Here is an 8423-nt window from a genome sequence, read left to right as displayed (position 1 = left end):
AAATAGTGCTCTCTCTTGTGTATTTAGCAGATCCCTGGGCAACCTCAAAGAGAAGGAAATCAGAGGAGAACAGCACTGAGTCTCTCACAGCCAGGAGGGCACAGAACAGAGGCGCCAGCTGCCCCACTGAGCAAGCACGAGCTACTCCAATTGGGCCCCTCAGTGAATGAGCTCGTAAGCACTAAACTGCCAAATGCCAGATTGGGGATAAGTAAGAGATCTGGTGCACCTGGTCAATGAGAGGAAGTTGTCTTGTCTGGTCTTTACTGAAAAAGAATAGGGATTCTCAAATGAGGAGCAATTACCCAGGATAATTGATCACCGTACCAAATGCCACGCACTTAAAGAAAAACACATGCCCGAATAGAAAGCTTAAAGATGGGGAACAAAGGTGATATGAGGCATGAAAAAGAAAATTAGGTACCCAACACTATACTTTCAGGAAAGGGAGCAAGGAAATAGCTAAATTTATCCACTAATAGCAAGGGACCCATAAAGAAGAAGGAATGAGAGAGAGAGAGAGAGGGAGAGAGAGAGACAGACAGACAGACAGACAGACACTGTCTAATGTGGAAGAAACAATGACAGCATAAATGACCCATCTTTCTGTGCTGGTGAGACAACACGTGGAGAATCACTTTTAATCCTTAGTTCCACGTTTCATGGAACCACTCGCTGGCACAGCAGCATCCCAGATACTGAGGAGTCTGGAAACTAGGTGTCATGAGAGAGCTCAGAGGAGGCTTGGTCATGAGCAGAGGGCATGAGAGACATGTGGCCTTCATTTCTGAAGGTCTTTGCCAAGGTGGCAGCAGAATGACAGATTGCTCTGTATGGCTTCAGAAGGCAAAACTCTAAACAAAAATTGGGAGCCACACGGTTTCAGATGTGTCTCTTCAAAACTACTAATCAGTTCATCAATAGAATAGCTGGGGAATGAGCTAATGAATGAATGCACCGCCCCTTTACCTTCCCCACTCTGATTTTGGAAAAATAACAGGAGACCCCCTGAGAGAATCTCATGCTTATTTAGAACTAAATCATATTTCTATTCAAGGGCAATAGACGTTAATATCTATATGATTTTTATTTTATACTAAATGAAAAATTCAAAGTTGATGAACGATTAATTTCTCTACCTTTAAAAAAATATCATAAGTAATCTAGATACAGCCTACATAATTCAGCTGACATTTAAAATAGGTGCAATTGAGTATGGGATTTCATAGTTACGAAATCATTTTAAGTAGAAAATTAAGCAGGCTTTCTGGATTTGAGGGGTACGAGATTATCTGGAGTGAGAATGGGAGCCCGTGGGCATGAGCTCTGCCATTTTATTTAGCCCCGGGACCGGAAGGTACAAATCAGCTCCTTCCTCTTTTAAATGGGGACAAAATCTCACCTGTCTTTAAGGATGCTGGGAGAGTAAGGGGAATGGTGGAAAGCTCGGAGACAAACCACTTCGGTCTCTTGACACGCCAGTTTCTCTTCCTCTATTACACTTTAGACACGTGGTTTAGAAAGCTGCAGTAATTCTTTCGAGCCATTTTTAGTCACATCTAGATATTTAACTGAGACTCAGATTCAACTGCCTAGTGGATCACAGGGCTTCAAGGAAAGCTTCTGCTAGGCTCAGGGGACACAAAGAGTATTAAGACAGCCCTCACGACCCCGCTGCCTCCCCCATCCACCCTTATCTCCTACCTCCTGTACTCTCCCTCTTGTTTGCTCTGCCTGGGTCTTCCTGGTCTTCTGAGTTTGCTAAACTTGTTCTTGCCACTGGGCCTTTGTACTTGCTGTTCCATTTCTTAGAAAACCCTTCCTCAGATATGGATACGGCTCCCTCTCTCATCCCACATAGATATCCCTTCCACAGAGACCTTTTATGACCATCTTACAAAATAGCTCACTACCTCCCTACTCTCTTGTCACCTCATGACGTTAAATATTTACTAGTTTACTGTCTGTCCCCTACTAAAACATAGCCTACATGTAGTATATAGTAAACAAATTGTAGTATATAGTAAACAAATATTTGTTGAATTTGGCCATATGCTCAGAGAATAAATACAGGGAAATGTCTACTGTTTATCTCCATACATCTCTGGCCACAAGTTCCCATACTGAGGTGCAGCTTTGGTGATTGGAGCCAGATCATGGTGGGCTAAATCAACCCCAATGCCTATAATCTAAGGCCTATGCTAAAGCAAGTCTAGATGTTTTCTTGGCACCCAGCCCAGAAAGCCCAAGATGGGGTCCCTCCCAAGTAGGGAAGCAGCTGTAAGCCCCTCTGACTAGACCAACTGCTTGGGGGAAGAAAGAAGCAACCCAGAGACTTCAAATCAAAAAAGGGAAAGGACATACTAGGTTGAAAATCTCAGCTCTTAACTTTTTGACATTTTATCAAAAGCTTTACCTATTAGCTCTAAGGTCTGTTAACTGTCCTTGGACTTGACCCCTTTGTGTCAACACTACCCGCATTTGTGGATGGAGTGAATGGAGTGTGTGAAGGAACACTAAATGAGGTGAATGGATTTACAGCATCATGCCACAAGGATCTCCAAGAAGTAAATCATGATGCTCAACCCATGAATGAGCTGAAATCTACCTCCTCAACCCCTCCTTCTGTCTTGGACCCCTCTCCCTTCCTCAGCAATCGCAGGACCAATACACCCATTAATTTGCCTCCTGTATATCGTGAAATTTGGGAGAAATGATAGCTTCATCTGTCAGGGAGAATGGTAGCCCTTCTTCTTGCTTCTGCTCATCAAATGGTCTAAAAGAACATTTGGCTTTCCAAAGCACCTGATTTACAAAGATGCTTGTATGCTGTGAGACCACCTCAGTGATTTCTAATTATTATGATTTGGAGGGGAGGGGATCACCCAGCCATGTTCTTAGAGACTCCACATGAGTCAGAGGTGATATGGATGTGCACACAAGGCATTTCTGTGAAGCTGCGACTTTATTATTCACACTCCCTTCTACAAAGTCATTCCATTGTAAGCCTGTGCCCATAGCATGTGTTAAAAGATACTGGTGTGTGCCAAGTTTAAGCCGACATGAAAAGCGATCCAAGGATATTTGGTGACAAACCTGAACACCAGTACTGAGCACATCACAGTGAACACTCAGCTGCAGTGATCACTCAATGGAAAGCAATTATTTTCATGATTTTAGGGTCCTGGAAAGTTTTTTTTTAATAAAAATGTACATGGAAAGAGGTCATATGAGACAAAATGACCTGAATTGAGCATGTGGGTTTATAAAGGCAAGTTACTTTCTCATTCTGGACCACTGTTTGCTCAGCTGCAGTGATGAATTCCTCTCTTGGCAGAGCTGGTGTAAGAAGTTTAGCTATCAAATATGAAGTGACTATGGATCACTCAGCATCCACAGGTGCTCCCAAAAGTTGTGGCCCTTCTTATTCTCCCACCTTTTTACCTGATGTGATCCCATCCTAGGTCTTGAGCAGAATCTTGAAATCCTCAAACAAAATTAATATTAATCCAGTTTATGTCTTAAAATAAACCTGCCATATGGAGTATGTAAGGAAATCTCAAAATTGTACCAGTAACGATAAGGATCCGAACTCTCTTAAGGCCTTGAATCATTGAGTGTTGTTCTGGTATTTTGGGAGAGGGGCCGTAGGCCATTGTAAGGCAATATTTGCCCCCAGATATGTCCCTAGACATGTCACTTATCTTCTTGCTGCCTCCATCTTGCCTCCTGAGTAAACTCAGCTCTTTCCAATGGGGGGCTGGTTATAACAGTAATATTAGTGGCTATTCATGGAGTACTTACTGAAAACTAGGCACTCAGGGCTCTACCCTTGACATGTATTATCTCACTTTATCCTCCCAACAACTATGTGAGCTGGATATCATAATTCCCATTTTACAGACCAGGAAGAAATAAAATAGCTAATTCGAGGTGATGTTCTGGGAGGTGGCAGAGCACGCTTGCCATTATTTTTAGTCCCTTCCAAACCTCCACTACCCTGAAGAAAAATAAGTCTACCCAGTTACTCCTGACCTGGTACTTGGATCAAGGGAGAGTCAGTCATCCAATGTGGAGTGTGCTCTCAGGGGCACTGGGGAGGGGGACCATCCTCTCCTCCTCCTTCCGGTCTCCCCCCGTACAATGTCCAGTCCTTGAGAGCAGGACTGGGTCTGTTCTGTCACTGCTGTCTCCCCAGTGTCTGAGGCAATGCCTGGGTCACAGCAGCACTGAGCGAATAAAGGAAGGAATAAAAAAAAGTCTCACTGCCCAGTGGCTGGACTTGTGCCTTACTGTCTATTCCTTTGTCTCCTGTTACAATGAAAATACCCCCAGAACAGGCAGCACTGAGGTTTGATGATCATTTTCTTGACTCTCAGTTTCTTTCCTGAGAGTAGGTTTTGATGGGATCAGGTAGAGAAGAAAATAACATACAACTGATGAGGACCTGAAATGAAAAGGAGGTAAGCATGCAGAGGCAGAGCGGGGGTTGCTAAAGGCAGACTGAATTTGGCTCACTGTTTCACTTACTGAAAGTTCTATTAGGCTGAATTTCCGTCTAATGAGAATCTTTACATAGAAGCTGTCTTTTTCTAAGCTGCCTAGGTTGCTATTAGGTGCGTGTGCGTGTGCGTGTGCGTGCGTGTGTGTGTGTGTGTGTTTTAAATAAAAAAACACCTATTTTGAAATTGAAACCCTCTCAAATAGTGTTGTTATGTGAAAAACATCTTTCCAAAGCAGTTATGAGAATTGTCTCCTCAAAAAAAATGGGCTGAGGCCATGAGGGGCCTCAGCAGAATGTTGGTGACTGGCCCCAGGTGCTCTGGACATGAGCTGGGCCTGGCTTGTGAAGAGTGGAGTGAGTTAGTTATGGCAATTTGCCTGAAAGATCCCAGGATCTGTTATGATTGTGAAGAACATTTTTTCTAGGTGCAATTGTGCTGTTTCATTGAAGCTATTTCTGGAAGATCTTGTGTCACATGAAGAAATAAGAGGGATTTGGAATTAAGCTCATGGTTGGAGCTTTCATAGGATTCAGAGAGAGAGATGTGAATTATCGAGCTGCAACCTTAGCTTCTCTCTAAATCTACTTTCAGTAAAGGACATAAAATTCATCAGATTAATTTTTGCCAAGCTTTCCTGAAGATTTGTGGAGGTGATGAGATTCTAGAAAAGGATGAGTACTGAACAAATGATCTTCAAGATCCTTTCCAATTCTGAGATTTTGTGACTCTATATTTTAGAGGGAAATAATCTTGGAACTCTTTATTTGGAGCTTGCATGCTATCTCTTGTTTCAATTCAGTGATTTATTTACTTCTTCTAATGTTCTTCATAGCAATTTGACTTGTTTAATTTAGTCCTATTCAACATTTCGATAAAACAGTTTGATTTAAACAGGGAAATTTAATATCTTGGTCTACTTATCAGCAGGAGAAAGTTCTAGTTTGTTCTGATGGCCATAAAAGAGATGGGTAGCTTTGGTGGAGTACAACAGAGAAACAGAGAGCGAGAGAGAGCGAGAGAGAGCGAGAGAGAGAGAGAGAGAAAGAGAGAGCGAGCAAGAGAGAGAGCGAGCAAGAGAGAGAGAGAGAGAGAGAGAGAAAGTCATTTAGAAAATAAGAGAGAGAGAGAGAGAGAGAGAGAGAGAAAGTCATTTAGAAAATAAAAGGTGACTCTTCCCTTCCTGAGTGTGTGAAGTTTCTGGTTGGATGCTAGAAGCTGACAAAGTTTCTCATTGCCTTTTCCATCTCTATGGCTCTGAACATGGCAAGTTCAGATTCTGCTCAGAATAGAATAAAGGACAGTAACTTGACCTGATTCAACAGATCAGGAAATTAGCACTAGAATAATCAAAATAGGATTTAAGAACAGGTACTACAAGGAACTGTAGAATAGCCGTCTAGTGAGTGGCTTTGAGGTCATCAGATCCAGTAGTTGAAAGAGCAGTGTTGGGACCGTTGGGGAACTGAGGCTCTCTGTCTGACTCTGTCACCGAGTGGTCGTGAAACCTTGGGCAAAGCATCTCCCACCTTTGGGGCTTGGTTTCTTCATCTATATAAAAAGGGAGGTTTTTGTTTTTGTTTGTTTGTTTGTTTGTTTAAGTTACCTCATATTTATGTAGATTTCCCTACGTCGCCGGCACTGAGGTAAGTGTTTTTATAAGGCTCGCATTTGATTCTCCAAAAGTCATGGGCCTTGGAAACTATTAAAGAGCACGGAGCAGTGTCTCCTCCTCACCTGACACACACGACGCCCAACACCCTTTCTTCTTATGGGTGAGGGATTCCGTAAGGAGCCCTCCCTGCGAAGATGGAAATTGTCTGGCCTAGAGAAAGGCTCTTGAGACATGACTTGGGAATTTTCCTTCTTCAGCCTGTGGAGATCTTTTTATGCTGGTAGAGACAAAGAGTGAGTCAGAGAAGACTAGGGGAATGTATGGCGTGGACCAAAGCTGGAAGGAGAGATGCTACATGATGAACAGAGTGGCCCTGAGGGAGGTATGGAACTCAGGGGTGACATGGGAGTCATGTTACCTCTTAACCTGGAGCTTCAAGGGCAGGACTTACTTATAAGGACTTATCTGTCCAGAATGATTGGGATCAAGTGTTCAAGGTAGACACAAGAGTGCTTTCAATGGACTCTGAAAACTCCCTCCGGCCCAGCCATGTGAGATACAAGGAGGATATTTTGGAGGGGGGTGGGGAGTGGGAGTAACTATTTAATATCACTTCACATTAAGAAAAAGCTGGTTCAGGAAGGTATAAAATGTTAAATAAATGGATGAGCTGTGATGTACAAAACTTCATTGCTGAATCTTTTAATCTGGTTTCCACATTGGTGGTAGGGGTAGGGACCTAACTGGTCTGGGAGTCAGGAAACCTGTTTAATCCTGGCTCTATCTACCCAGCTAACTGTAGCCTCTTCATTTTTGAAATACTGAAAACAGTCTCCGTTCTGCCTGTCCCGCAGGATTGTTGGGAGAATCAAACAATCTTGGAGCTCACGGATATTGGAAATGGTCAATGTATTGAAAATGGTCAAATAGTTATCAGATATAAGGTGTTATATATTAGAAGAACAGTTCATTTGTGAAAAATAAGCTGGCAGTTAGAACCAGTTGGTATTTTAGGTTTATAATTCAAATGTTCTTTCACAATTATGTGTGTGGATAGAGATACAAGAAAGAGGAGGAGATCAAACGGTGGTTGTATAGCTGAATTACCTTTCTTTCCCTTAGAGATAAAGGATTAGACTTTCTTTCCCTTCAAATAAATATTTGCAGTATTAAGAAAAAAAGCATAGCAAAATTATTCTCAGACTACGTGGCCTGAGCTTTCTGGGGCAAGGTTAAGTCAATTTGTGTAAAGCTTGAGCCCAAGAAATTTGTGCAAAACCCAGGGAGCATAGAGCAGATTGCTGGTCAACCGACCTCATTTCAGGTTGCGCAAACAACATAGAAGTCAAAAGAAAAGGTGCCCAATAGATGATCGTCTGGGCTTTTTGAGACTGCAAATATAGTAACATTTAACTATTTGAGGTCCAAATCCATTTCAGGAAAATAGTAATTGGAGAAGCTAAGAAATGAAAATTATCTCATGGTGGGGTACTAGGCTTAGTAGGCTGAATCATGCTCCCCTCCCAAGATGTTGACATCTTAATCCCCCAAACCTGGGACTATGTTACCTTACATGGCAAAAGAGGCTTCACAGATATGACTAAATTAAGGGTCTTGAAATGGGAGATTATCCTGGGTTATTTGGGTAGGTCCAATGTAATCACAAGGATCCTTATATTGTGAAGAGGGGACAGGAGGGTCAGAGTTAGAGAAGGAGATATGGTGATGGAAGCAGAGGGGTGTGTGTGTGTGTGTGTGTGTGTGTGCGCGCGCGTGTGTGTGTGAGAGAGAGAGAGACAGAGAGACAGAGAGACAGAGAGACAGAGACAGAGAGAGATCTGAAGATTTTCTGATGATGGCTTTGAAGATAGAAGAAGTGGCTATGTACAAAGGCAGGCAAGTGGCTTCTAGAAACTGGGAAAGGTAAGAAACAAGATTCCCCCTACAGTCTCCAGAAGGAACACAGCCCTGCCTGACCCAGGGCAGGCTTCTGATCTCCATACTGTAAGATAATGAATTCACATTGTTTTAGGCCACTAAGTTTGTAGTAAACATGACTAAAAACAAGATAATTTGTGAGTACAAATCATTGGTTTCCTTTGATTCCATGGCTGCTGCTGTTGTTGTAGATTGTATTCACTGGTTTTCAATCTGTACTTGCCCTTGCTTCCTTGTTTTAAATCCCCAAACATCCACGCATACAGACCCACACAGGGACATACAGACCACTTAAAACAGAAAAGGTTCCATAGTAGATCTGAGGCCCAGTATGACTTCCTGCTTCTCCTGACTGACGTCCTCACAGG

The 8423-nt window shown here is 42.6% G+C and overlaps 1 protein-coding gene across 1 annotated transcript in view; it reads right to left on the bottom strand.

Moving 5' to 3' along the window:
* GAD2 (glutamate decarboxylase 2) overlaps window positions 1-8423 on the bottom strand; it is a 71293-nt gene that overhangs the window by 49683 nt on the left and 13187 nt on the right. The gene's annotated exons all lie outside the window — the stretch shown is intronic.

This window comes from Pteropus alecto, unplaced genomic scaffold (assembly GCF_000325575.1).
Source record: "Pteropus alecto unplaced genomic scaffold, ASM32557v1 scaffold11, whole genome shotgun sequence".
NCBI classification, from domain to species: Eukaryota; Metazoa; Chordata; class Mammalia; order Chiroptera; family Pteropodidae; genus Pteropus; species Pteropus alecto.
The sequence above is the reverse complement of the archived record's forward strand: the minus strand, read 5'-3'. Positions and strand labels throughout refer to the sequence as shown.